Source organism: Trichomycterus rosablanca, chromosome 19 (genome assembly GCF_030014385.1).
Source record: "Trichomycterus rosablanca isolate fTriRos1 chromosome 19, fTriRos1.hap1, whole genome shotgun sequence".
Taxonomy (NCBI): domain Eukaryota; kingdom Metazoa; phylum Chordata; class Actinopteri; order Siluriformes; family Trichomycteridae; genus Trichomycterus; species Trichomycterus rosablanca.
The window spans coordinates 15,474,207-15,497,622 of record NC_086006.1 but is presented as its reverse complement, the minus strand read 5'-3'; the positions used below and the strand labels follow the sequence as shown (position 1 = coordinate 15,497,622).

Genomic DNA, 23,416 nt, shown 5'->3' with positions numbered 1-23,416 from the left:
GTGGGCGAGCATTTGTTTTGACATGTACCTGAGCCAATGACAGATAATATTGATCAAAAATGTAACCAGTTCATTCCAAAAGGAGGATTTTTAAGTGTCCGTCCTAGCGTTGCATGGACGGCTGGCCACCCTATTGTCTGCCCTGCGATGGACTGGCGTCCCATCCAGGGTGTTACTGTGTGCCTTGCACCCATTGAAAAGCTGAATGAATGAATGCATGTATTTAGTCATAATTGTAAGTCTCTTTGGATAAAAGCGTCTGCTTAATGCTGAAAATGTAAATGTAAAAATCATAGATGGAATTAAGGATATGGATCAGCTTTTAAGCTTTCTCTGGGATTCATGCTAAAACGGGAACTGTAGTAGCAGTAAAAGCTCCCTCTATAGGATTTAACCCTGTATTGGAGTGAGTACCCACCCATTCACTATACACCATACACCTCCTCTCCTCTCCTCCCCATCACCCGCTATTCTTCCCTTTCCCAGCATCTCTTCATTCTCTCTCTGTCGGACCGGCGTGTTTCACCATCGCTAACAGCAGGGCGGTGTCTGTTTCATTTCAGGTTTCATTTGACTTTAAATGGTCGACGTTTTGCCAAGAAAGCGATCTTCAAATCTGGAATAAAAAGGTAGTGTTCTATTGTTACTATGCGCTGCTGTGATAACGTGGATGTGTGTGTGCGTGTGTATATGTGATGCTGTGTATTGGTCCGTATCGGGTATGTTAAAGTGTGCACGACTGCATCATTTACAGATCATAAACTCACATTTGAGCATTTTAAGGTATTTGGTTTAAATACTGCTTTCTTTTAACGTGTTTTATTGATAGCAGCATGCAGGCCAAGGATTTATTAATGTGCTCGTATTTATCGCTCAATTTCTATTTTTATTATTAGCTTCTATGTACTGGATGAATTTGAGATGCTGCTTTTTAGATGAAAACAAAAGATTCAAAACTTTTCTTTTGATTTCTTATTTCGGACAATATTGACACTCCCCATTCATGCAGAACCTATATCACTTACCAGGACAGGGTACCAGCCAGCCCATGTTTACACAAAAATCACCCATTCATTATAGTACAAGCAAAACCTAATCATCTCTACCTACATATACAGTACCTGTTTCATTTTTTTTAAGCTTTAAAAAGCTAATATCTCACTCCTAAAGCGAGTTACAAACATCTAAGTTTAGATCAGAATAATAGCTAAAATCTAAATTAAAATTCACTCATCTATGATTGATACAGAATTTAAAAGATCTAAAGGATTTATGAGTGAATCTGAGCTGTTTTCTATAGGCTTTGTGTGCTAATAAAAGAGGGCGTGGCACCCAGGCTCTGAGAAGATAATTAATGGGTAAAGTAAAGACTTGAGGGGCTAATAAAAGCTGAAGTATGTATGATTTATGACTCATAGACAACAGCATCCAGGTGATCAATATAACCAAGCCTAATGCACTATTTTATGTAGATTTTTATTCATTTGTTAATGGCATTTTAGACTTCAGGAATAATAAATATTATACAGCCTGTTTGTGGTTTGTAGGCATTAGTTAGTTTCATTTTTAGAACCTTGGTCTGCTTCTTTTAGGGGCTCATGGATGTTGTGGATGGAGTGATAGCACACACTTTGGGTCAGATAGATTGCTTGTCACTATTACTTAAGGAAATTCTTTATTACCTGGTCCTGACAAGTCAGTTATATTCCAAGAAGTTAACATTGTCCTGAGATTTTAAGCTGTCCAAGATTTGAGCCATTATTCTGATCTAACTTGACATGCCCTTAAATGTCAAAAAGTGAGATATTAGCTTTTTTCCCCCTCTTTTTCCCCCAATCCCCCCCCCAATCTAGTCATGTCCAGTTACCCTGAATGGGTCCTCTATACTGATTCGACCCTTCACCGCTGACTGAGGACACCTCTCAACCGACCTGTGCCCCCTCCGGTACTCACAGTCAGTACAGATAGTGTACTGGCACCGTACATGGAGGGCCACACCCCCATCAGCATCATTCCTCAGCCCTGTGCAGGCGCCATCAGTCAGCCAGCAGGGGCCGCAGTCGCACCAGTTATGAGGACCTATGATCCGACTTTCTAACCCTCTAACCCTGAACAACAGCCAATCGTTGTTCATACAGCCGCCCAGCCTAGTCGGAAATGCAGAGCTGAGGTTCGATACGATGTATTCGAAACCCCAACTCTGGTGAGCTAGCGTACTTTACCGCTGCGCCACCTGAGCGGCCGAGATATTAGCTTTTTAAAGCTTAGAAATATCAAACACAGCTATATGTAGATAAGATACAGTTATATTTCAAGAAGTTAACACTGTCCTGAGATTTTAAAGCTGTCCAAGGGTTCTGGAATGTTTGCACATTCCACAATTACTGTTTTATGATTTGTAAACTACCAGTGCATTGACACTTGCTAATGCTTTGTGCAAATGTTGAGTTTAATTTGTCCAGTATAAAATATTCAAAATATGTAGTTTGGCCAGAGGTACTAGTGTGAGGACACAATACCTGGAACAATAGTGTCACTTGCTAGTGGAGGCTGCATCTGAAGGTCTGATTGATATGTCCAGCCAGTCGAACTCAAAATAACAGCTATTATTATTATTTTTGCGATTTTTCCAGCAATTTCCTCCCTAATCTAGTCATATCCAATTACCCTGATTGCATTATGCTTCCTCTGTACTGATACTACCCTAATGAGTTTGAAATGTCAGCTCTGGTGTGCTAGCGTGTTTTACCGCTGCGCCACCTGAGCGGCCAGCTATTACTATTTGACTTACTTTTACTAATAACCCATACAGTGCAGAGACTGTCAGAGCTATACACTTTATTTATGACCAAAATAAAATAGGTCCTATTTAATAATGCTCATAATCCTGGTCCGCTTGGATTTTCTCCCACTCTCCAACAACATGCAGAAGGTTAACTGGCTGCTGTAAATTGCCCCTAGGTCAGAGGGAGAAGACCTGGTTCCTGACCATCCAAACCCTAAACAAAATGAGTGGCCAATGAAAACGAATAAGTGAATGATTTACAGTTGCTATAAAACTGTCTTAACAGAATACGGAAGATCAATACCACATTTTTCTACTCCATTTACTAATATATCAAGGGAACATCAAGTGTAGATGAGAACATTTAAACAATAACAGATAAAGTACAGCCTGGCGTAATTTATATTATAATTCTTTAGACGTATTTTCTTCTACAGAGAGTAACAAGAGAAGGAACTGTGTTAAGAAATGTGTGAATTTTGTCTGTCACATAACCTTCAACTCAACTGCCATCACAAGCTGCTGAATGCTCTTCGTTCCATAGAAACAAATTGTATTGCTTAGTTTTACATGAGGGTAAGAGGATAAGATACTGAAAAAAAGATACTTTAAAAAGAAATGCAGCAGTGTTATAAAACCAAATGATGACCAGGCCAGTGGGATAGCAATGGCTTAACACTGAACATAACACAAGAGATATCTTGATGTTGTGGTTTGGGACCGATTGTAACGTATCCTGCTGTGATTGCAGTCTGCCTTTTAAGTCTTGGACAATTTGTTGTTTTTCTTGGAGGCTAAATTCTGTGTTTGGTGTCAAAATGCCAAATGTATACTGTATATTTATAATCTATATCTACATTTATATTGTACTCCTTTACCACAGACACGGCCTCATAATGTAAGAGACGTACTTGGTTTTTCCTCTTGAAGCACAAACTTGTATTCACTGTCCCATCTTTCATTAAATTACCAACTTCTGCTTCAATTTTCTCTTCTTGTACATTGTGGGATTATTTGTAAATATTTCTCAACATCACTTGTTGGAAAACCACCTCAGTTAAACGCTGATGTGGAAACACTGCCTTCTAGTGGCGGGATGCGGTCACTTTGTGGGTCACAAAATCGGCATGCGTTGTGGGAGATGCAGTTTATGTATGATTTTACAGTGTATTTTAAGATAATCATACATCTTTTAAGCTCTCGCAGGCCACATAAAATGACGTCTTGAGTTTGACACGTGCTCTACAGCCTACAGAGATTAAACTTCTTCTTGCACATTTTATTTCTTCTCATAATATTAACTAATTAGAAATGCCAGCTATGAAAAAAATACAAATTAATTGATACAGTAAAGCACGGTTCAGGTTATTTTCTCTTGTGTATTAACAATAAATGTGTTAAATGACAGGAAAATTACACTTACAAGCTAATGAAAGCTTTTGACACAGCTGATCACTCAGTTCTAAGTGTTTGGTCTATTGTGGTTCTTCTGTTGTGGCCAGGGGATTAGAAAGAAGGAACACACACTTCCCTCAGGATGAATAAAGTATCTATCTATCTGTCTGTCCGTCCGTCCGTCTAATAATGTAAATAACAATTAAAGAGTGAACATTAAAGAGTATCTGTCACACATTCAAAGAAAAATGTTAAAAGAACGAAATGCCACTGAGGTGGCGCAGCGGTAAAAACACACGCTGTTCACCAGTGCTGAGATCTCGAATACATCGTATCGAATCTTGGCTCTCTGCCTGGCGGCTGAGGCTGAGCAGCCACATGAACAACGATTGGCCTGTTGTTCAGATAGGGGCGGGACTAAGCCGGATGGGGACTCTCTCTCAGACTAGTGCGATTACGACCTCTGCTGGCTGGTTGGTGGCACCTGCACGAAGATGGGAAAAGAGTGCGGTAGAGGGTGTGGCTCTCCGTACACAGCGCTGTACTCATCAAGTGTATGTGATAAGATGTTCGATTGCTGTGCACGTGTCGGAGGGGGCGTGGAGCAATCAGGAGCAGGGACCAGCATTAGTGAGAGGATGATTGACAGGCAGAAATTGGATGCGCTAAAGCGAGAGAAAAGGGGGGGGAGTTAAATGTGGTCCTGCTGTATACAGACAAAATGACAGCAGTGGTTGAGATTTTTCTACATTTTTTAGCTTGTTAATACAATTCTGGCAAGGCTCTGGCATTATACAAGATTTTCAAGCATTAAAACTGGTGTCTAATGTAACCTTGAATACTGGGCTTCTTTTTTAGTTAACAGCATAAAGGAGATCAATACCACTAGCTTAATGCACTATTTGTAAAGACATTATGTATTAGGAAAGACATTAGGTACAGTATAGTCAAGACAGAAGAGAGTTAAATTTTAACACAGTGAACAGGCTGACCTTTTAAACTACCACATTTCAGCATTTATTGTTGTTGTCCTTTTAATGAAAGGTAAATTTATTATGTTGTGCTATATGTTTTTGTAATACACCGATCAGCCATAACATTAAAACCACCTCCTTGTTTATACACTCACTATCCCTTTTATCAGCTCCACTTACCATATAGGAGCGCTTTGTAGTTCTACAATTACTGACTGTTTCTCTACATACTTTTTAGCCTGCTTTCACCCTGTTCTTCAATGGTCAGGACCCCTACAGGACCACCATAGAGTAGGTATTATTTAGGTGGTGGATGATTCTCAGCACTGCAGTGACACTGACATGGTGGTGGTGTGTTAGTGTGTGTTGTGCTGGTATGAGTGAATCAGACACAGCAGCGCTGCTGGAGTTTTTAAATACCGTGTCCACTCTATTAGACACTTCTAGCTAGTTGGTCCACCTTGTAGATGTAAAGTCAGAGACGATCGCACATCTATTACTGCTGTTTGAGCTGGTCATTTTTGAGATCTTCATCAGTGGTCACAGGACGCTGCCCACGGGGCGCTGTTGGCTGGATGTTTTTGGTTGGTGGACTATTCTCAGTCCAGCAGTGACAGTGAGGTGTTCAAAAACTCCATCAGCGCTGCTGTGTCTTATACACTCATACTAGTACAACACACACTAACACACCACCACCATGTCAGTGTCACTGCAGTGCTGAGAATGATCCACCACCCAAATAATACTAGTCCTTACCATTGAAGAACAGCATGAAAGGAGGCAAGCATGCAGAGAAACAGGTGGACTACAGTCAGTAATTGTAGAACTACAAAGTGCTTCTATATGGTAAGTGGAGCTGATAAAATGGACAGTGAGTGTACAAACAAGGAGGTGGTTTTAATGTTATGGCTGATCGGTGTATGTAAATATTAGACTTAATACCCGAATCATTGCTATTGCTATATGTTTGACATACTTTACTTTTTTGCTCTTTTTACCCACTCTTTTTCATTCCTGCCTTCCTCTAAGGCAGTAATTCAATATTCTGTTCTGCTGATCAGTGCGTGCATCTGTGGCCTGCTAATGCCTCCAGGCAAGACAGATTAAAAAACATTTCTCCTCGTTCTCCTTTTCTTTGGACTGGAGACTGAACTCCATGGCTTCTTGATGCTTCACTGTGTGTAGTGGTTGAACCCATGGGAGATGAAAGAGCGTTTGTGAATTAGATATGGGTCAGGTCTGGAGAGAATTTTTATATGATCTCTGTCCTATGGATGAAAGGAGATCCTGCATAAAGCCTTCAAGGTCTGGATTTGTTATATGTTTCTTAAACTAAAGTCTATACGGTACTCAGTGCAGTTCTGCAGGCTTTACATCAACAGCAAAACAGAGAATTATTGCACACAGAGTGTAATTTCCTCTTGCAGTGCTATCAGTCTCTATTCATGTTTCAATGCTTTGTGAGCGAAGGAAAAACAGGAAATAAGTCAGCAGAGAAAACAGTACAAGCGGTTTTCACTAGTATTTAATTTTCAAATCTGCTTTTATGTGAATAGGCATTGCAGGTTTCTTCTGAACCATGGGTCAGGTGTTTCTACAACCCCAAATCAAAAAGTTGGAACAAACAAATGCCACTTTTTTTTTACTGTGCAAAAAAGAAGCCTATGTTAACCATGTCCACAAGCGGCGTTCTAGGATGGACCATCACACAGTGGAAATGTGTATTGTGGTCAGATGAATCAGCATTCCAGGTCTTTTTTGCAAAAAATGGACGCTGTGTGCTCCGGACCAAAGACGAAAAGGACCATCCAGACTGTTATCCGCAACAAGTCCAAAAGCCAGGGTCTGTCATGGTATGGAGCTGTGTCAATGCCCTTGGCAAAGGTCATTTACACTTCTGTGATGGCAGTATTAATGCAGAAAAGTACATTGAGATCTTAGAGCAACATATGCTGCCTTCAAGACTTCATCTTTTCCAGGGACGTCCATGCATTTTTCAACAAGACAATGCAGGACCACATGCTGCACACATTACAAAGGCATGTGTACTGGACTGGCCCGCCTGCAGTCCTGACCTGTCCCCAATAGAGAATTTTGAAATGAAAAATGCGACAACGACGACCCCGTATTGTTGCACATCTTAAGATGTGTTTGCCAAAATGTTTTAAGTGTGGTGAAAAGGAATGGCAACATTACAAAGTGGTAAATGCTTTACTGTCCCAACTTTTTTGGAATGTGTTGCAGACCTGAAATGCAGGAATGGATGTTTATTAATAAATAAAATGAAGTTGAGCAGATAAAACATAAAAAAAATCTCAGGTTCATCCTGTCTGCAATGAAATAAAAGTCAAAGTAAATGTAATGTTTTTTTTATTATTTGCTTTTTCCATGCTGTCCCAATTTTTTCTGATTTGGGGTTGTATTGTAAATGTATTGTATTGTATTGTATTGTATTGTATGTGTAAATATTTGGAAATTGGAGATAATAGTGCTAGGGCTGACATGATTAAACAAATTGGCACATAGATAAACCTGATTTAATCTCCTTATAAAACTATAACTCTAATAATAAATGTACACACATGAACAAGTACATGTTCATATACATAAACCTGAAATAAGTTACATTTTGTCTGCCCTATAGACCTGTAGGCTACATCCGAAATTGCATACTTAGGCAGTACGTACTAGATTTGAGGCAGTACACACTGCTCGGCCGGTTAAGCAGTAAGCTCTTTTGGTATGCAAGTGTGTCCGCCATCTTACCAACGTCACATGATGCATGACGTTACATCGTCACAGTTATAACTATTTTAAAATCAGACATAATTAATTCTGTTGTTCTCCACAAAGCTACTCATAACGTTATTCAGGGTTGTACTTAATCATGGCATTTTTAATGTTTGTCTTACTCCGCTTTCCGCCATCTTTCTTCTTTGCTACGAACGCCTTTGCAGCTCCAGTTGAATTATGGGATAGATTTTCGCATCGTAAGTGTGCATTGTTTGCATACTCAAAAATGGCTGCTCAAGCAGTAGGTCATCCGGGTACTTTTCACGTACTGTCTAATATATACTACGTATTTGGACATACTACTCGCTCTTGCATACTGCTTTCTCACGTACTGTTCAGTATGGAAGTATGCGATTTCGGATGCAGCCTTTGTATTTTGAGGAATCCACAATGCCACAAATGATACATTTAGAAAGAACTCAATAATCATTCTAAAAGAGCTATAAGTCCTGTGCGGAGATTGGAGTACCTGGTGGATGGACAGCCATCTCTGCAGCACTCCACCAAATTAGGCATTGATGGCACAAAGGCAAGATGTAGACCAGGGGTTTTTAACCTTGACATGCACCCCCGTCGATTCAACCATCGCCCAGAAACTATTGAGAAAGCTCTAGACAAGGTAAATTAATATAATTAACGTTGTGCACATCATACATACGATGCATGTGCGTCTGTTTCTGCAAGCACATCATAAAAATTCAGTGTTCAATATCAGTTACAGCTAGTTGTAAATTGTAAGCAGTACTTACTTTTGATGTAAACCAGAGCAGAAAACGTTACTTCACAGAGCCAAGTAGAAGCAAGTACATCAATGCTAAGTTTGCCAGGTCAGGATACTCTGCTTTGACTGACAGCCAAAACTCTTGATGTAGATGGCTCATCGGCATCTATGGTATTGGAATGGATGGCCTCGCTAGTGGAGTCCTCGGCTGAAACAACGCACTCATTGTTTTTGTCATCGATTTATCTTCAGTTAGTCCTATTTTCAAATTTTGCTAGCCAACTGAGCTGGATAACAGTAGACGTCTGTGTGTGCATCAGAGATCACAAAATATGAGTCAGAGTCAAGTCACGAGTCTTTAGGCTAGAGTCCAAGTCAACTCACAAGTCTTTAGGCTAGAGTCCAAGTCAGGTCACAAGTCTTTAGGCTAGAGTCCAAGTCAGGTCACAAGTCTTTAGGCTAGAGTCCAAGTCAACTCACAAGTCTTTAGGCTAGAGTCCAAGTCAGGTCACAAGTCTTTAGGCTAGAGTCCAAGTCAGGTCACAAGTCTTTAGGCTAGAGTCCAAGTCAACTCACAAGTCTTTAGGCTAGAGTCCAAGTCAGGTCACAAGTCTTTAGGCTAGAGTCCAAGTCAGGTCACAAGTCTTTAGGCTAGAGTCCAAGTCAGGTCACAAGTCTTTAGGCTAGAGTCCAAGTCACGTCACGAGTCAATATAATATACACAAAACATATATTGAAAATCTAGCATAGAAATAAACAAATAATATGTAAGTTCAGATAAAAAACAACAGATTAGCAACTGTATTTTGCCGTTTTACTTACTGCCTTTACTTTCCTAGTCATTGTGCAAGTGAATGTAATTTTCGTAACGAGAAGGTACCAGTTAAAAGCTTAAACTGTTACGTTTTGTTTTCATTGCAAGACAAAAGCGTGCGATAAATCACGGCACAGCGGCCAAAATACAAAACACAGCAAAAAAAAAAAGAAATTATAACCACTGCTTACCTTAGCTTATGTTCTTCCAGATGCTATTAAATTTATAACAGTATGTTGTCCCATTAGGAATATAATCCATTATTTTTGTAAATGTGCTTATAATTAAAAACCTACAAACTTTTCCCGGTTGTGAAGTAAAACACGAACTCGTTAGAAAGCCAATCAAGTGTTTCATTGACACATCATCTGTGTGACGCAAACTGAATAAATGCAAATAACAGCATTTCTTACTAAAAATTACAATCAGAAGGTCAGAATTGGTTCAGAAAGCGGTCCTTCAACCATTAGTGGCAATTCTGTAGGAGCGTTCCATTCACCCCAGTTGTTCCTGTGAAGTGCACTACGTAGGGTATTCCACCATTTTAAGTGAGATTCCAATCCAAATGTATCGAAAATGTTCAAATGAAGTGAACTTCAAACTGTAGGAAGTAGGAAGCAGGGAGCGACGCTTCATCACTACGCCGGAAGCTGGCTGTAACATTTACCCATTGCGTGTGTTGCGGGTTAAGACGACCAGAGCATATATAGAATTGTCACAGGTAACTAATGTTAACACATGCTGACGCTATGGACTCTTGTTGTTTACGAGTCATTTTTTTGCGAGTCATGAGTCGAGTCCGAGTCATTTGAAAAGAGTCCGAGTCGAGTCTGAACTCCTGTGGGTGAAAAATGAATTGCTTTAGTTTTAGAAGTAAAAAAATCTCGTAATGACAAGTTGAAAACCACTGATGTAGACCACTGTTAAGTAAAGGCATACAACAGCCCACTTGGAGTTTGTTAAGCAGCATGTAAAGACAGAAAACAAATTTCTGGTGTAATGAGACAAAGATTTTGGCAGAACATTTACTGAACATCACCTGGCTAATACCATCCTTATTTGCTTACCAGATTGGGGTGACAGTTCACCCAAACAAGACTGGAGTGACTTTGATGCAAATATCTGAATGACCTTTGGTGGCCCAGCTAAAGCCCAGACATCTGTTGAATTGACCATCAAACATCTGTTGAGAGACAGAAATCAAATCCACAAGATAATAAAGTGTGAAAAAGGTCAAGGGGTCTGAATACTTTTTTAATTTGCTGAATATCATGGCAGGCTTGGGATTTTAATTATTTCTACATTTGTCCTTTACTGGGATTTAATGAGTAAATTACGTGTTTCTTTGTCCGGGGAGGAAATTGACATTCTAATATTTATTTCACAAGATTATGGTGGCTTTCCTGTGTCCTTATAAACAGAGTTTTTAGACTGCACATGTTAAAAAGTACATTACAGTGCATTACAAAATAGTGGTTACTTGCCAGGTAGAAATGAAAATTTGTGTGGGTGGTTTGACGAAGAGCTAAAAACAAACTAGCTATGAATTAAAATCTGCTGAAACATGGTTGACACTGTCTACACTCAAGCAGGCTTAACTTTGCCATAGACTTAGAAGCTGCTGGGATATATATATACAGTATATATATATATATAAAAACTATACACCGATCAGACATAACATTATGACCACCTTCCTAATATTGTATTGGACCCCCTTTTGCTGCCAAAACAGCCCTGACCCATCGAGGCATGGACTCCACTAGACACCTGAAGGTGTGCTGTGGTATCTGGCACCAAGATGTTAGCAGCAGATCCTTTAACTCGGATCGGAAGTTGCGAGCTGGGGCCTCCATGGATTGTACTTGTTTGTCCAGCACATCCCACAGATGCTCGATTGGATTGAGATCAGGGAAATTTGAAGGCCAAGTCAACACCTCAAACTCGTTGTTGTGCTCCTCAAACCATTTCTGCTTTGTGGCAGGGCGCATTATCCTGCTAAAAGAAGCCACAGCCATCAGGGAATACCATTTTCATAAAAGGGTGTACATGGTCTGCAACAATGCTTAGGTAGGTGGTACGTGTCAAAGTAGCATCCACATGGATGGCAGGACCCAGAGTTTCCCAGCAGAACATTGCCCAAAGCATCACACTGCCTCTGCTGCCTTGCCTTCTTTCTATAGTACATCCTGGTGCCATGTGTTCCCCAGGTAAGTGACGCACACGCACATCCACGTGATGTAAAAGAAAACGTGATTCATTAGACCAGACCACCTTCTTCCAATGCTCCGTGGTCCAGTTCTGATGCTCATGTGCACATTGTTGGCGCTTTCGGTGGTGGACAGGGGTCAGCATGGGCTCCCTGACTGGTCTGCGGCTATGCAGCTCCATACATAACAAACTGCGACGTACTGTGTATTCTGACACCTTTCTATCAGAACCAGCATTAACTTCTTCAGCAATCTGATACAGTACAGCTACAGTAGCTCACCTGTTAGATCTGACCACACGGGCCAGCTTTCGCTCCCCATGTGCATCAATGAGCCTTGGACTTGGCCCATGACCCTGCCGCCGGTTTACCACTGTTCCTTTCTTGGACCACTTTTGATAGATACTGACCACTGCAGACTGGGAACACCCCACAAGCGCTGCAGTTTTGGAGATGCTCTGACCCAGTTGTCTAGCCATCACAATTTGGCCCTTGTCAAACTTGTTCAAATCCTTACTCTTGTCCATTTTTCCTGCTTCTAACACATCAACTTTGAGGATAAAATGTTCACTTGCTGCATAATATATCCCACCCACTAACAGGTGCTGTGATGAAGAGATAATCAGTGTTATTAACTTCACGTTAGTGGTCATACTGTTATGCCTGGTATATACAACTGTAATGTGTATCGTAAAGTGGAACTGTACAGTGTTCCACCAAATTTATAAATCTTATTCATTCCCATTTGAATGAATGTAAGTTAGAACACAACATCTCACATGGTGTGACCGGGGCTCAATAATTTGGAGCTGGAACTGGCTTACTTTCCTCCAAGTCCTTCAAAAAGATTTGGATTTAATTATCCTATGCCCTCAAACAGTAACTAATTCCAAAAATGAGAAAATCCCTTACCTAAAGGCCTCTCATATAATTGTGCCTAGGGACTGTTATGAATCAGATATTAATATAATGTATGGTTGCGCTCCTCTTTCTTTCGACCGAGTGGCCACTTTCCTCTGGCATGGATCTATTTGCATGTGGCTTAAAGCTTATTGCTAATATGATGCACCCAGGCCTACATTTGTAGCTGTATAATTATTTACAGTGTTCAGTTGATGGTTTTGTCACATTATAGGTTTAAAAAACAGCACATATTAGCAGTGGTGATGGAGCAGGACAAAGCTTATGGGAAAGCTATTTGCTTATTTACTCATGCATCTTTATTAGATGCTATATACAAGTACATATTAAAATGAAACAGCATTCCTCTAGGACCATGGTGCAACACAGAGCACAAGTGTATAATACAATATACAGAGTGCAGAAATAGCAGAAAGTGCTTTTATACAGTGAAATGAATGGCTTTTAATCCACTTTGACCTAAAAAGTGAAGGGACGTACCAAAGGACAAGTGTGGTGTTGGCCAGTACACAGTAAAGTGGTACCTTGAAACTTGACTTCAATTGGTTCTGGGAATGTCATTGAGTTTAAAAGATGTTGAGTTTCAAGGTATTTTTTTCCTATAGGGATGTATGGGAAACCTGTTAATGCGCTCCATGGTCCCGTAGAACTGCTTATATTTTAGGCTAATGTAAAATAATGGGGTTGTTTTTTGACACTTATACACTAAAAATAACACAAATATAATATAAAAACACTGAAATACAATTGAAAACAGTTAAATACAATAAAACCTGCCTTTTTATCTTTACTTCTTATTGTTTCCTTATGCTTTTTAATTGAGGAGATGCTTGATCTTGGAATACCTTATTCCGTTCAGTAAAGGCGCATTCACATGAGAAGCAGCACAATAGCTTTTGTGTTGGCTGTGCTGTTATTTCCTATGGAGTGTGCACAAAGCTTAATGTGACTTATTATACTAAAGCGAGTGAGGAACTTCATTAGTAAAGAGAACTTATGAGCAGTAATAATTAAGAGAGGTTTAGTGTTTCTATGTCATTCTTTTAATACATTAAGTCACATTAAGCTTTTTTTAATGAACTAAGTTGATTATCACAATTTGATAGAGCTATAACTGAGCTATAACACAAGTTTTAAAGTGAAACAGTAAGGAAAATCCAGCTAAACACAGATACATGTGGATGCTTTCAGAGTGAATTTGACAGTTATTCCACACATAGTCTCACGTTGATGACGTTTTATCGCACCACTCAAGCCGAGTGCTGAACAAAGTGGCTGTTCATTGTTAATTTGAATTGAAATAAATAAATTATGATAAAAAAAAAAAGCTGATTTAAGGGAAATGTTGAGTTTAATGGTACAAATTTCTCGACAAAGTGCGTCGAGTTTCAAAGATTTTGAGATTAGGGAACGTTGAGTTACAAGGTACCACTGTACTAAGTAAATGTCAAGTGAGGGAATCAATATACTACATACAACATTATATATAAACTACAGTGTATGGTTTATACACAATGTATGCATAACATTATGACTACCTTCTTGTTTCTACACTTACTGTCCATTTTATCAGCTCCACCTACCATATACAGTAGAAGCACTTTGTAGTTCTACAATTACTGACTGTAGTCCATCTGTTTCTCTACATACCTTTTTAGCCTGCTTTCACCCTGTTCTTCAATGGTCAGGACCCCCACAGGACCACCACAGAGTAGGTATTATTTAGGTGGTGGATTATTCTCAGCACTGCAGTGACACTGACATGGTGGTGTGTTAGTGTGTGTTGTGCTGGTATGAGTGGATCAGACACAGCAGCACTGCTGGAGTTTTTAAATACCGTGTCCACTCACTGTCCACTCTATTAGACACTCCTAACTAGTTGGTCCACCTTGTAGATGTAAAGTCAGAGACGATCTCTCATCTATTGCTGCAGTTTGAGTTGTTCATCTTCTAGACCTTCATCTGTGGTCACAGGACGCTGTTGGCTCGATATTTTTTTGGTTGTGGACTATTCTCAGTCCAGCAGTGACAGTTAGGTGTTTAAAAATTTCATCAGCATTACTGTGTCTTATCCACTCATACCAGCACATCACAGTAAAGAGTTTATACGCGGTGTGTGTGAGGGGTCCTCCACAATGCTGAAGGCTTTGCTGATGCACAGTGCTGTGTAAATGTCAGTGATGGATGGAAGAGAAACCCTGATGATCTTTTCAGCTGTCCCCATGATTAGCTGGAGTATTGTCATTGGAGACAGTGCAGTTCCCAAACCAGACAGCACATGGTGATGATGGTGGGTGGGAGTAATACTCTTGTATTAGAGATGCTGCTGGCATTTCTTGATTGTGGAGTCATTGATACTGAGAGGAGAATGATCACTCTGCACTCTCCAGAAGTCAGCTACCACCACCTTTGTCTTGTCCATGTACAGGTATTTGACTTTGCATCAGTCTGCCAGTTGCTGCACCTCTTATTTGTATGCTGACTCGTTGTATTAGCTGATGAGGCCATCAGTGTACTTAATGCTGAGTGTCACCAGTGAACTTAATGATGCGGTTTAATCTATGGATTGTCACACAGTCGCAAGTAAGCAGAGTGAACAGCAGTGGACTAAGTACACAGCCCTGGGTGGTGCTGAGGAATGTAGTGGTTTTGGAGCATTTCCAGGGACTACTGTGCTTTGGGTGCATATTCAACATTTACATTTGTGGCATTTAGCAGACGCTCTTATCCAGAGCAACTTACAAAAGTGCTTCCATTGTAAACATTACCTTTCTCTACTCTAGTTTAAGTAGACAACAGTCCAAAAATACACATCTGCTTAAAACCCTGTACATGTCAGCTTAAGTGCTCAGTAAACAGATGTGTTTTTAATCGTCTTTTAAAGACAGCGAGAGACTCAGATGTTCGGACAGGCACGAGAAGCTCATTCCACCATTTGGGTGCTGGTACAGAGAAGATCCTTGATGCTTGTCTTCCTTGAGTTCTGGGTGGAGGATCAAGTTGAGTAAGACTAGTGGCTCGAAGTTTGCGTAGTACAGAGTGGGGTTTTATTAGACCTAAATTACTCACTGGCATGCTAATATGAAATACGAGTATGAAAAGAAAGCCCATACAGACATAGAACAGGTAGGTAGAATATATAACTGATATAAAAGTAACCAGAAAAACCAGGACCCAGTTGTGCAGCACCAACACTGCCTGTGAAAATGGGTTACTATATGTTCTGGGGATTTACTAGAACTCTCCAAAATACTTTTTATTTAATTTTATCTTGTGATTGCTTTAAATTATTTTCATAATTATGGGATGTAGCAAAGCACAGAATCTTTAAAGCTTCACGTCAGGCGTTTAAAAAAAAAAAAATCCAGTACTTCAGGCACTTACAGATGGGCTGGAAAAAGGAGCTAGCACACAAACTAGAGAAGCAGGCTAATTATACTGATCATCCATAACATTATCAGGTCCACCTACCTTACAGAAGCACTTTATAGTTCTACAATTACTGACTGTAGTTTTACTGACTGTAATCTGTTTCTCTACATGCTTTGTTAGCCCCCTTTCATGCTGTTCTTCAATGGTTAGGACTCTCCCAGGACCACTACAAAGTAGGTATTATTTGGGTGGTGGATAAAACACAGCAGCGCTGCTGGAGTTTTTAAACACCTCACTGTCACTGCTGGAGTGAGAATAGTCCACCAACCAAAAACATCCAGCCAACAGCGCCCCGTGGGCAGCGTCCTGTGACCACTGATGAAGGTCTAGAAGATGAACAACTCAAACAGCAGCAATAGATGAACGATCGTCCCTGACTTTACATCTACAAGGTGGACCAACTAGGTAGGAATGTCTAATAGAGTGGACAGTGAGTGGACAGTGAGTGGACATGGTATTTAAAAACTCCACTCATACCAGCACAACACACACTAACACACCACCACCATGTCAGTGTCACTACAGTGCTGAGAATCATCCACCACCTAAATAATACCTACTCTGTGGTGGTCCTGTGGGGGTCCTGACCATTGAAGGACAAGGTGAAAGCAGGCTAAAAAAAGTATGTAGAGAAACAGATGGACTAAAATCAATAATTGTAGAACTACAAAGTGCTTTTATATGGTAAGTGGAGCTGATAAAATGGACAGTGAGTGTGGCTGTTTGTGCTACTGGAAAGTTATTCTGGAAAAATGAGGCTGAAATAAGACGCAGTTAATAAAAATCACGATTGGCTTGTGTTTAACCAGTGTTAAGATTTTTTCAGTGGTTTTGGTGGTAAAAATGACTATTTAAGCACTCCAGTACGCCAGAATGTAGCATTTTTTACAACTTAAAATAGCAAAAACAACTGCCTCCCTATTAAAAATGGAGTACGTCACAGTGCTAGTTTATACTGACTGTCACTGTTTTGAACAAAGCATGACAAGAAGTAATCTACAAGCTTCTCAATGTGAGATCCATAGATATGCTTTCATTTCCTGTGTCAGCTTTCTTCATCCCTTGCTTCTATACAGTGAAATGAATGGCTTCTAATCCACTTCTTTTTGCTGATGTAGTCCCTTTGAGCCTGATTCAGCAGATGGAGACCTAATTAACTCCTCTCAGAAGAAAGATTATACCACGTTTGGTCATTTTGTTGACACGTAATTAAATTGTTTGTTATGGATAGACTCACATTTTATTAATAAGATTTTTTTCTCATTTACTTACCCTGTAATGAATAGATGTGCCAGTTCTTACTGAGATTGAATATCAACTCAGGGTCTTTAAGTCAATTGTAATTTCCATGATCACAACAACTTACAACTTAGTTTTTTCTGTGTCCTTAGATGGTTCAGCTAAGGTTAACTGTAAAATCCTGTATGAAAAATGAAGCCTGTTCATCTACTTATATACCCCTTTGCTGTATCATGGCAAACTTTGCCTAACTATAGTAATCCTCATCTCACACAAGATCTATTTAATGTAACAATAGGTAATACAGTGTTACCTTGGAACTCAACTTCAGTTGGTTCTGGGAGTGGCGTCAATTTTAAAAGGCGTTGAGTTTTAAGGTATTTTGTTCCATGGTCCCGTGGAACTGCATATATTTTATGCTAATGTAAAATAATGGGGTTGTTTTTGACACTTATACACTAAAAATAACACATAAAAACACCGAAATACAATTGTATTGTAAATACATTTGTAAATACAAAAACAGTTAAAAATCAATAAAACATGCTCTTTACTTCTTTATTGTTTCCTTATGCTTCTTAATTAAGAAGTTGCTTAATCTCACATGAGAAGCAGCACATAGCTTTTGCTGTCGCTGTGCTGTTATTTCCTATAGAGTGTGCCAGTGCACAAAGCTTATCGTGACTTATTGTACTAAAACACTGAGTGAGGAATTTCATTAGTGGAGAGAACTTATGAGCAGTAATAATTATGATAAGTTTAGTGTCCTTGTGTTGTTTTTTTAAAATACATTAAGTCACATTACATTACTTTATGATAAGCATTTTAGACTCTCGGAAAGTCTTACCTTTTCTCAGCACCCTGAGCTGTAAAACAAGTTTAAAAGTGAAACAGGAGGAAAATCCAGTTAAACACAGATACATGTGGACGCTTTCAGAGTGGATCTGACGGTTATTCGACAAATGCAGATTCATCTCATATTCGCCCTTTGATGACATTTTACCGCATTGCTCAAGCCAAGTGCTGAACAAAACGGCAGTCGTACACATGTCGAGTTTAAGGTAAACTTCGAGTTTAAGGGTATAAATTTCTCGATGAAGTGTTTTAAAGATTTCGAGTTACAAGGTACAACTGTATTCAAAAAGCTTTATAAAACAGTTAAAAGATAAACACTGACTCAACACTAGGTTTAGATTTTGTTTTAAGTAAAGGAACCTGGCAAGGTGTCATAGGTGAGGTTCTATGTGTCTAAAAAAGGAAACCATTAGGTGTCTAAAAACAGAACCATTCAATCCTCTGTTGGGACGGTAAATACCAAATCTAAAAGAATCGCAGTCTTAAGCAAAACAGTCCATATATTCTATTTAACAGGCTGACATGGTGGTACAGCAGATAGTATTGGTGCCATTTAGCATCCCAAGGATCGTGGGGACCTTTTATATGTCTCTTTTAAATGTCTGTTTGAAGTTTGCTACATTTTTGTGTCTACTTGAACTTCATTCCATTGTGTACTCAAAAGTGAGTACATAAATAACTGCCTGTGATGCCCTGTGACTTTCACTCTATCCAGGATTGTTCCTGCCTTGTGCCCATTGTTTCTTAAGACTCTTCCTTCTGCTAAGCTATCAAAGCAATCAAACGGTATCAAAGACTAAGCTGACAAGTGGCTGTCAAAAGAATCTGAGTAGAGAAAATCCTGTCACATACAGGTCCTTCTCAAAAAATTAGCATATTGTGATAAAGTTCATTATTTTCCATAATGTAATGATAAAAATTAAACTTTCATATATTTTAGATTCATTGCACACCAACTGAAATATTTCAGGTCTTTTATTGTTTTAATACTGATGATTTTGGCATACAGCTCATGAAAACCCAAAATTCCTATCTCAAAAAATTAGCATATCATGAAAAGGTTCTCTAAACGAGCTATTAACCTAATCATCTGAATCAACGAATTAACTCTAAACACCTGCAAAAGATTCCTGAGGCTTTTAAAAACTCCCAGCCTGGTTCATTACTCAAAACTGCAATCATGGGTAAGACTGCCGACCTGACTGCTGTCCAGAAGGCCATCATTGACACCCTCAAGCAAGAGGGTAAGACACAGAAAGAAATTTCTGAACGAATAGGCTGTTCCCAGAGTGCTGTATCAAGGCACCTCAGTGGGAAGTCTGTGGGAAGGAAAAAGTGTGGCAGAAAACGCTGCACAACGAGAAGAGGTGACCGGACCCTGAGGAAGATTGTGGAGAAGGGCCGATTCCAGACCTTGGGGGACCTGCGGAAGCAGTGGACTGAGTCTGGAGTAGAAACATCCAGAGCCACCGTGCACAGGCGTGTGCAGGAAATGGGCTACAGGTGCCGCATTCCCCAGGTCAAGCCACTTTTGAACCAGAAACAGCAGCACTGGACTGTTGCTCAGTGGTCCAAAGTACTGTTTTCGGAAATCAAGGTGCCAGAGTCTGGAGGAAGACTGGGGAGAAGGAAATGCCAAAATGCCTGAAGTCCAGTGTCAAGTACCCACAGTCAGTGATGGTCTGGGGTGCCATGTCAGCTGCTGGTGTTGGTCCACTGTGTTTTATCAAGGGCAGGGTCAATGCAGCTAGCTATCAGGAGATTTTGGAGCACTTCATGCTTCCATCTGCTGAAAAGCTTTATGGAGATGAAGATTTCATTTTTCAGCACGACCTGGCACCTGCTCACAGTGCCAAAACCACTGGTGAATGGTTTACTGACCATGGTATTACTGTGCTCAATTGGCCTGCCAACTCTCCTGACCTGAACCCCATAGAGAATCTGTGGGATATTGTGAAGAGAAAGTTGAGAGACACAAGACCCAACACTCTGGATGAGCTTAAGGCCGCTATCGAAGCATCCTGGGCCTCCATAACACCTCAGCAGTGCCACAGGCTGATTGCCTCCATGCCACGCCGCATTGAAGCAGTCATTTCTGCAAAAGGATTCCCGACCAAGTATTGAGTGCATAACTGAACATAATTATTTGAAGGTTGACTTTTTTTGTATTAAAAACACTTTTCTTTTATTGGTCGGATGAAATATGCTAATTTTTTGAGATAGGAATTTTGGGTTTTCATGAGCTGTATGCCAAAATCATCAGTATTAAAACAATAAAAGACCTGAAATATTTCAGTTGGTGTGCAATGAATCTAAAATATATGAAAGTTTAATTTTTATCATTACATTATGGAAAATAATGAACTTTATCACAATATGCTAATTTTTTGAGAAGGACCTGTATACTATGGATCTGTATCTAAAAGCAATGCATTTCTAAAATATGTTTAACACATTACAATTTACACTGATCAGCCATAACATTAAAACCACCTGCTTGTTTCTACACTCACTGTCCATTTTATCAGCTCCACTTACCATATAGAAGCAGTGCTGAAAATGATCCACCACCTAAATAATACCTGCTCTGTGGTGGTCCTGTGGGTGTCCTGACTATTGAAGAACAGGGTGAAAGCAGGCTAAAATAGTATGCAGAGAAATAGATGGACTACAGTCAGACACTATTGTAAAACTACAAAGTGCTTTTATGTGGTAAGTGGAGTGTGAGGGTAAGTGGAGGTGAGTGTAGAAACAAGGAGGTGGTTTTAATATTATGGCTAATCAGTGTAATGGTTTACTTTTAATTAAAGATTAATTTGCAATACTATTGTGTTGCCTTATTTATATCTTAATCAAGAGGGTGGGACAATGCCACAGCTGATAGAATAGTTACCGCCCATACCGCAACATGGGTCCCGGACACCTGGGTTTAAATACTTGAGTCATGATTTGACATGTTGTTCCAATGTCTGTGTGTGCTTTTTCCAGCTACTCCTGTTTGCTCCCACCTCCCAAATACATGCAGTAGGTATACTAGGTGCTCTAAATCAGGGGTTTTCAACCCTGGGGGCGGGAGTACCTGTCCAGGGGGCGTGAAAGTACGAGATTCTTTTACTTCTTTTTTTTCCCCCTTTTTCTCCCACTTTAGCGCATCCAATTTCTGCCTGTCAATCATCCTCTCACTAATGCTGGTCCCTGCTCCTGATTGGGGAGGACGAGGCTGCTCCACGCCCCCTCCGACACGTGCACAGCAATCGAACATCTTATCATCTACACTTGACGAGTGCAGTGCAGTACAGCGCTGTGTACGGAGAGCCACACCCTCTACCACACTCCTTTCCCATCTCTGTGCAGGCGCCACAAACCAGCCCGCAGAGGTCGTAATCGCACTAGTCTGAGAGAGAGTCCCCATCAGGCTTAATCCTGCCCCTATGTGAACAACCGGCCAATCGTTGTTCATGTGGCCGCTCAGCCTCAGCCAGCAGGCAGAGCCAAGATTCAATACGATGTTTTCGAGAGCTCTGGTGAACAGCGCGTTTTTTTTACCATTGCACCACCTGAGCGGCATTGATTTTTTTTACTTCTAAAACTAAAGCAATTAATTTTTCACCCACAGGAGGCATATTTGATTAGTCTCGCTGACCATGCACACACACATGTCCAATGTTTAGTCCAAATCCAGCTCTGTCTGAAAATAAGGCCTGTTGGCTAGCAAAACTTAAAAATAGGGCTAACGATGAAGATAAATCGGTGACAAAAACAACGAGTGCGTTGTTTCAGCCGAGGACTCCACTAGGGAGGCCATCCATTGCGATAACACGATGCCAATAAGCAATTTACATCATGAGTTTCGGCTGTCAGTCAAAGCAGAGTATCCCGACCTGGTGAACTTAGCAATTGATGTATTTTTGCCTCTCGTTGGCTCTGTGAAGTAACGTTTTCTGCTCTCATCTACATCAAAAGAAAGTACCGCTTACGATTTATGACTGATATTGAACACCGAATGTCTATGATGTGCTCACAGAAAGAAACTTAGCCATCGCATTGGATAATTATATTATTTTGATGGACAATTCTTGGTTTCTTGATTAGGCTCTGAAACCACCATGACCCTGATATATGAATATACAAATTTGCCTCCAGTTACAGGGACCAGGGTTCATCCCTATAAAGAATTAGGAGAAGCTGTAGAGTTTGGTGTAGAAAGAGGACATTGGAATTTCAATGTCCATGTGTCCATCCCTAAAACATGCAGAGAATAGATTTGCTACTTCTTATCGCCTCTAGGTGTGAATGTGTAAGTACATGTAAGTGTGAGTCATGTGCCTGATGTCCTGCTTTGGATTTATATTCAGTCCAGGGTTTAAGCTTGCCTTGCTTCCAGTATTTCTTGGTTGGCTCTTGTCCCACTGTGACCTAAACCTTTGAGGTCAAAATGAGATTAGTAAATAAACTACTATAAATAACCCTTGTTGTGATTCAATTAGTCTGCACCTCATGTTACTGCATGTGTGAAATTAGTGTATAAGTGACCCCATTATTCTACATTAGCCTAAAATACACCGATCAGCCATAACATTAAAACCACCTCCTTGTTTCTACACTCACTGTCCATTTTATCAGCTCCACTTACCATATAGAAGCACTTTGTAGTTCTATAATTACTGACTGTAGTCCATCTGTTTCTCTACATGCTTTGTTAGCTCCCTTTCATGCTGTTCTTCAATGGTCAGGACCCCCACAAGACCACCACAGAGTAGGTATTATTTAGGTGGTGGATCATTCAGTGACACTGACATGGTGGTGGTGTGTTAGTGTGTGTTGTGCTGGCATGAGTGGATCAGACACAGCAGCGCTGCTGGAGTTTTTAAATACCGCGTCCACTCACTGTCCACTCTATTAGACACTCCTACCTAGTTGATTCACCTTGTAGATGTAAAGTCAGATATGATCGCTTATCTATTGCTGCTGTTTGAGTTGGTCATCTTTGAGATCTTCATCAGTGGTCACAGGATGCTGCCCATGGGGCGCTGTTGGCTGGATAGTTTTTGGTTGGTGGACTATGCTCAGTCCAGCAGTGACAGTGAGGTGTTTAAAAATTCCAGGAGCGCTGCTGTGTCTGATCCACTCATACCAGCACAACACACACTAACACGCCACCACCATGTCAGTGTCACTGCAGTTCTGAGAATGATCCACCACCTAAATTGTTTGTTTGTTTGTTTATTAGGATTTTAACGTCATGTTTTACACTTTTGGTTACATTCATGACAGGAAA

General features: G+C 40.2%; 1 protein-coding gene across 1 annotated transcript in view; it reads left to right on the top strand.

Moving 5' to 3' along the window:
* The first annotated feature begins 521 nt into the window (after positions 1 to 521).
* The window catches only part of si:dkey-178k16.1 (band 4.1-like protein 1), a 148,756-nt gene continuing 125,861 nt past the window's right edge, over positions 522 to 23,416 (top strand). The window contains exon 1 of the mRNA XM_063014967.1: positions 522 to 629. The gene's annotated coding sequence lies outside the window, so the exon portion shown is untranslated. The remainder of the gene's footprint in view (positions 630 to 23,416) is intronic.